The following is a 7,857-nucleotide window of genomic DNA, read 5'->3' on the forward strand; positions in this document are numbered from 1 at the left end:
GGCAAAGTTTTGTCATTATATTTTTGGAATCATTTTTATTTCTTTTGTAATTTTGATGTTTGAAATGTGGCAAGTAGCTGAAATAAGGTAGTTTTTATTTGTTGTAATAATGCGGTGTGTGTGTGTTACGTTATATATTTTAATATATTTTTAGGTTTTCGTTTTTAATTTTAGTCAAAGTTTTGGTGTGTTTTTGTCATTTTTATTCGTTTTAGTTTTTGTTATGTTTACGTAGTTTTTATTACTTTTTATTTATTCATTTTAGTTTATTTAATTTGTTATTTTAATACTTCCAGTTAAACTGAACAAAAATGAGAATGTTGAAAGCTGAAAAAAGCTAATAAAATAGATTTGTTTTTTATATTTTATTTTTAATAACGTTTATTTTTATATTATATATACATTTTATATATTTTAATAATTATTGTTATATATTTAATACATGTATATATATATTTTTTTAATTGTAATATATATATATCTATATATATAATATTTATATTTTTATTTTATATATAATATTTATATTTACATTTTTTTTAAATGGTTATATATTTTAGAATGTTTATTTATTTATGTATTTTAATTTTAAAAATTGCTTATAATTTTAATATATTTATATCATCTTTTTTTTTTTTACAGTTTAGTTTAACTTTAATAACCCTGCCGCAACACAACACATGAAGTCTCTGGGATGGACAACATTCGTCAACAAAATATTAAAACTCATTAAACCCGAATTACATGATGTGCATATTTGGATCGAATGATTAAATGATTTCCCAGAAGAATGATTTCTTTTGTTAAGAAACATGTCAGATCACTATGATTGATTTTCCCTACTGCTTCCTCTACAGTTTTTTACAGTGCTTTGCAGAAATATGAGATCGTTTGTCATTCACATTATGCAAGTTGGGAGAATATTTCAGCATCTCGAGGTCTCCGCAGTCATCTGTAGCACTGACTGTGGTCTCGGGACGCTCCTGATGTTCGTTCAGGGTGAGGTAGTAGGTTGTGTGGTTTCAGGGTAGTGATTTTGCCCCTTCAGGAGATAACTATACAACCTACTGCCTTCCCTGGAGGGCAGCGACACAGCAGCGGTCTACCAGCCGCTTCTCGCGCCAGCAATACTGACAGGTACCTTCCGTCAACAACACACAAATACTACCATCACGTTTTACATTTAAGAGCCCTTTTCCACTATCAGCAACCTTTTGTTGAATGCAAATATGGAGCAATAGGTGCCAATAAAGAAGCTTTCTTTGTTATTTATTTAACTTGTATCATTGATGTTATGATCTATCATTGTCCGTTTAATAATGTGATTACTAAAACTATATTATTTTATTATTACAAGTTATTTCTTATCATTTATATATATATATATAATGGTTTCTATTTTAATATACTTTAAAATATAATTTTATTTCTGTGATGCAAAGCTGAATTTCCATCATCATTACTCCAGTCTAAAGTGTCACACGATCAATATGCTGATTTATTATTAGAATTATCAATGTTGGCAACAGTTGTGCTGCTTAATATTTCTTTGGAACCTTTTTTCAGGATTCTTTGATGAATAAAAAGTTAAAAAGAACAGCATTTATTCAAAATATAAATCTTTTCTAACAATATCAATCTTTGCTATCACTTCTTAACAGTTTAACACATCCTTGCTGAATAAAAGTTTTAAAATAATAAAAATGTACTGACCCCAAACTTTTGAACTGTAGTGTATATTGTTAGAAAAGATTTCTATTTTAAATAAATGCTCTTCTTTTTAACTTTTTATTCATCAAAGAATCCTGAAAAAAGGTTCCAAAGAAATATTAAGCAGCAAACTGTTTCCAGCACTGATAATAAATCAGCATATGATAATGATTTCTGAAGATCATGTGACACTGAAGACTGGAGTAATGATGCTGAAAATTCAGCTGCGCATCACAGAAATAAATGACATTTTAATGTATATTAAAATAGAAAAACTTTATTTTACATCGTAATAATATCTCACAATATTACATTTTTTCCTGTATTTTTGATCAAATAAATGCAGCCTTGATGAGCAGAAGAAACTCCTGTAAAAAACATTCTGATCCCAAACTTTTGACCGGTAGTGTATATATATATGAAAAAATGTATAATAATTTTACGCTGTTTTTATTTTTAGATTAAATTCATTTTTAATTCTATTAATGTTTAATTTTATTTACCATATTATTAATCGACTATACTCATAAAATAAATAGAAAATAATAGAAAAATAGCCAACTAAATTTTAAAAACATTAGTTAAGATGATCAAATACATAGAGCATTTAAAAACTAAAGTGTTACTGGAAGCATGTGGATTTTTACTAATAATTAATAATGATAATTAATAAATTATATTGAACTTGGGGAAAAAAATAACATTTTATTAATCATATTAAGCAACTAATTATAAAATTAAAAACAAAACAGAACGATAAATCATAATGTCAGTGATTTAATTGTATTAATTTATAACTGGTGTTCAACAGGATTCACAATTATTCTTATTTTCTATAGCTACTAAAAAAGAAGCACGAGCCCACCTTCCTGTCTCAACAGAAAACATGCTAGAAATAATATTAATATTATATAAATATAAAGATTATTATGAGAATATAATTCAGCAGTGTCATGAAGTGCATCGATCTTTATTCCATATCTGAGAGAGAATATTTATAAATTGCATCTGTCACATGCAATAAACCAGACTGTTAATAAAGATGTCTTATGTCGTCTTATTTCACACTGCCTGCAAGAAATGACTCTTCGAATAAGAAATGAAATCTCAAATACAGTAAAAGATCACGTAGCTTGAGAAACACTGACTGAATTAAGAATACACTGACTTGTTTTGCACACACTTAGTAAAGGAGCTCATCTAATCACATTATTTCCTGACTACCAGAACACACAAGATTTTATGAAATGTGTTTAACGAGTATCCTTCAGTTGTGTATATTTTAGTCCAGTATTCAACTCTACTCTACAACTCCAGTTTCAAAAGAGCCCATGAAGAAACACTTGACAGTAATGTGATTTAACTTGCTTATGGCCTTTTAGTAAACACTTCGCTATATGGTTCGTTTCACAAAATCGGTGCCTTTTGTGTCCCTAGAAAAAATCAAACATAGATTTAATATAACAACAAATAGATGTGCAATTTAAAAACATGACATTACTACGTATGCTTTCATCAATATTACATAAAAAAGTCAATTAATTATTATTTTAAATAGCATTTATGCTGGTAAGGGTAAGGTTTTTGGCCTGTCCCTCACTGTGATTTTTCTTTTTCAGCAGGACTTTTAATTTGCAAAATGAAGGTAAAATGATATAAAATCACATTTGCGTATTGTTCTAAATATAGTCTCATTGTTAAGCGATGTTTTTGGCACAAGTATGCATTTTTTCTATAAAATGTAAAAAGATGTTGGTGTCCCCTGATTTCATGTCAGCCCTGTTACCCTCATCAAAAAAGGGTTTCATCATCTCTCAACCAGGATTCCTACACTTAAAACACAAGCGTGTTTCTCTCTCACTTCTATAATGTTCTATTTTTAAGACTTGACTCGGGGGGGGGGGGGGGCATTGTGAACTCGACTATTAGCTAGAAATGAGCAAATTTGTTTGAAATTGTCAAACCTGTTACTGTCAACCAGGTTTTGACATGTAGGTAACAGGGATGACATTGATTAGGGATTAGGTTTTAAAGATTGTCTGTGTAAAATTCAAACAGTTTAAAGGTCACCCTCGGTATGTTATTGAGCATTGAGCTATAGCCTATCATTCAGTGGCATATGAGTTCCAATTAAACTATAGTATCTAGTAACACTTGTGTCGGTAACAGGGTTGACAAAAATACCAAAACATGAGGTAGAAAAATAGCCATAAAATAATAAATTACATAGCCTAAGATGGCACAATACAATTTCTTGTCATTTTAAGGTGTCTTCATTTCATGGATATTTAAAAAATATTTATTAAACTTATTTTATTTTTCCAAGTGGAAAAGGCACTGATTTCGTGGAATGACCCAAATACAATTCAACTAAAAAAAAGTGCATTGATAGAATAATGACATAAATAGGCTTAAGTGGAACAAGTGTCTTTTATTGTTGATTTCCAAGTCTGTGCCCATTATTGTATTTTTGGCCCCAATTCATCTTTTACATGGTAGAAGCAGCTAGATTAGACGGATGCCAACACAGACAGTTCTTGACATGCCCTCATCCTTGATAACCATGAACAAAACTATGCAGGGTAATACAAATATTAAATACAAGTTCACTTGCCAAGAGGATAAACATGGTTTCTGAACACATTGTTATGTGCGGTGAATTATTGGCTGCCATGAGCAAAAAACCAAATTCATTTGACATTTACAAAATAAACGATCCAACTACAATGACTATAAATCACACTTCTCTGTTGTTTATGCATTTATAAAATTGTCGGTTTTGAAATTCTGCCAATTTTTTGTTCGTAATCTTGCATATTGCTGGGCCTGTGCAGTTCATGGTAATATTTTTAAATGTTTGGTTTTATCAGAATGTTACTATTTAAATAATCTGGTACTGTGTTGGCTCTCCATTTGATGTCCATTTTATGAGCCTAAAATACGAAGATTGTTTTAATTAAGTGAAATAATTATAGCGATCTTTATATAATGTTTTGAAATGAGTAGCGAGACATTAAAATGTAATCACCAGAAAAAAGTGAAATCCTTATGTAACACCATAAACAAAATTATTTCCTTAGTACAGTTGGTTCAAATAAAGCTCAAGAGGTCAGAATTTAAGTCGATAGCCTCCAGACCATCTTGGAAAATAAAGTCTTTGGCTTAGAAATCTCTGCCACTGAAATTACACTGCTAAATGTTTTGGTTGTCGAGTTGGTTTCAACTATAACAATAGCTACATCTCGATTTGGACTGTTTTTGTCTTACATTCCTAATTAGAAATGTTTCAGAGTGCAGGATTTAAAAAAAAAAAAAAAAGACTTAAGAAACAAATAGAGGAATGTTCAGGGGGAAAACATGATTTCAGAAACAACACCCTTTCATACATTTTTCCCCAAGATGTACTGTACACAGAATCCAATCAGACAGTCCTATTGTTGTGCGGTATTAAGGTGTCTTCATTTCATGGATATTTAAAAAAAATATTGATTAAACTTATTTTATTTTTCACTTTTTCCCAGTGGAAAAGGCACCGATTTTGTGGAATGACCCCATATACTGAGTCACAATTCTTGCTTTTGCGGCACAAAATGAGATTAACAGGCGGTGTGTGGAGCAATTTCAGGGACTTTTTCCTCCCGCTTGATTTTTTTTTTTTTATTTCATGCTACAATATACATTTGTTAGGAACGGCTGTGCAATATTTCTGCTTTTCTGCAAAATGGCGCTGAATCATAGAGAAGGGCCTGTCTTGGGGAATCATAGGGAAAACTGCTGAGCTAGCTCATGTTTATTAGCCAGCGCATCATCATCATAACCTCATAACAGAGACATGGCGCCATCTGTTGGTCACTCTGATGCAGTGCAGACAGAGAGATATTGCCATTTTCCATCGACTGCCAGTATAATATCTCTGAAATGTACATATCATCATTATTGCATATATAAAATGGTGCTATTAACGTTATATTTTTTTAAATGCATATGCACCCAGTGAAATATTTTAAGGCGTATTTGATCATTTTCAAATTTAGTTACTATTTTTAATATATATTATTTTATTTTATGATCACAGTTGATTTATAAAAAAGACTTACGAATAAATTGAATATAAAATATAATTATATTTATTATGTAATTATTATATTATTATTTGCAACCTGTGTATGGGTCAAAGACGTTAAGATGTCCGCATCAAAAGAAATTTACTAAAGTGATTTTATGTCCATAGAAAGCACATTAAATGCGAGTAAAGTGTCTACATTTAAGGTTCCTGAAGAGTAAAATGTCAAAATTTGGTTGAAATAATGTTCCATTGTCATTCAGTGTAACAGTTATAGGTATGTAAAAATTCAAACAACATGTTTATTCTGACCTATACATATTAAAATATATGAAAGAATGAGTAAGCATATTACATTTTATTGGGTTTTAAATTAATAAAAAATTCTTACTGACAAATGGGCAAAACCTAGGATAGTGGCAAATTAAAAAAAAAAAAAATTACAACTAATTAGTATATATATATATCCATTGCTCATAAAAATTGAAAACACATCCGATCTCAATGGGGAAAAATATCATGCTGGATATCTAAACTGATATGGACTGGGTAATGTGTTAGGAACAAAAGGATGCCACTTCTTTTGATAGAAATGAAAATGATCAACCTACAGAGGGCTGAATTCAAAGACACCCCGAAAATCAACGTGAAAAAATGAAGCAGCAGTCTAGTCCATTTTGCTGAAATTTCATTGCAGCAACTCTGGACCAGGGCATCACTGGACAGTCTGCGGTGCAACCTGGCAGCATTGGATGGACCGAAACATAATGTCCCAGAGGTGTTCTGTTGGATTTAGGTCAGGCGAGCGTGGGGGCCATTCAATGGTATCGATTCCTTCATCCTCCAGGAACTGCCTGCATACTCTCGCCACATGAGGCCGGGCATTGTCGTGCACCAGGAGGAACCCAGGACACACTGCACCAGCGTAGGGTCTGACAATGGGTCCAAGGATTTCATCCCGATACCTAATGGCAGTGAGGGTGCCATTGTCTAGCCTGTAGAGGTCTGTGCGTCCCTCCATGGATATGCCTCCCCAGACCATCTCTGACCCACCACCAAACCGGTCATGCTGAACGATGTTACAGGCATCATAATGTTATCCACGGCTTCTACAGACCCTTTCACATATATATATATATATATATAAACAATGTTTATGCTTGCATTCATTAATAAAGTTAACAGAAAACTGTCATTTAGCATCACAATTTAATTTTAGTTAGAATTCAACATTTTCACTGTGATCATATTTTTGTAATATCTGTTTTCAAGTGAATATCAAGTGAACATAATAAAATACAGTATGTAATGTGTTCGCAAAGGAGATTCTCAAAAATGTCATGTCGGGGCAAGTTGTCACATGTATTTTAAATGTATATTTATAAAATGTATCGATTACACTATTTATTTATCTTAAACAAAAATGTGAAATAAAGTGCTAACATTGTTTTAATTGTTACCGTGGGCATTTTTAATTAAACAATGAATTAGATTGGTGTCTTGTAAGTTGTACCGCAAAAAAAGAAAACTAAAAGGGTTCATCAGAAGATCTTTTGTTAGGAAACATTTCAGATGGCAGTGATTGATTTTCCACACGGTTTCCTCAGCAAAGCCTTCAGGAGAGCCCAGCTGCGCTTTGCAAAAATCTGTGTTTTCACCATACATTATGCAAGTCCCATTATTTCAGCATCTTGCAGTCTCATTGTCCAGGATGTTTGTTTCTCCCCTTTAAACAAAATCTCTGCCATGACTATTCTCTGATGTTTCATCAAACACACTTTTCCAAGTTCCTTATGTTGCAAGATCCCTAAATGAATGTAAATGTTTTTTGGGGACATGCTGTGCACAATATCTAAATGCATCCCTTTTTCCACTGCTAAAATAAACACTTGCATGTTTTTCTTCACTTCATTTTGGGATTATGGTTTGCCTTTTGATAAAGGTCAAAAATAAAAGGAATAGTTCTATGAAACATTATAATTTGCTGAAGATGCGCTCACCCTCAGGCCATCCAAGAGAAATGTAGCATTACATCATTTGCTCACCAATGGATGTGAATGGGTGCCGTCAGAATGAGAGTTGAT

This window comes from Sinocyclocheilus anshuiensis, unplaced genomic scaffold (assembly GCF_001515605.1).
Source record: "Sinocyclocheilus anshuiensis isolate Anshui unplaced genomic scaffold, SAMN03320099.WGS_v1.1 scaffold1858, whole genome shotgun sequence".
Taxonomy (NCBI): Eukaryota; Metazoa; Chordata; class Actinopteri; order Cypriniformes; family Cyprinidae; genus Sinocyclocheilus; species Sinocyclocheilus anshuiensis.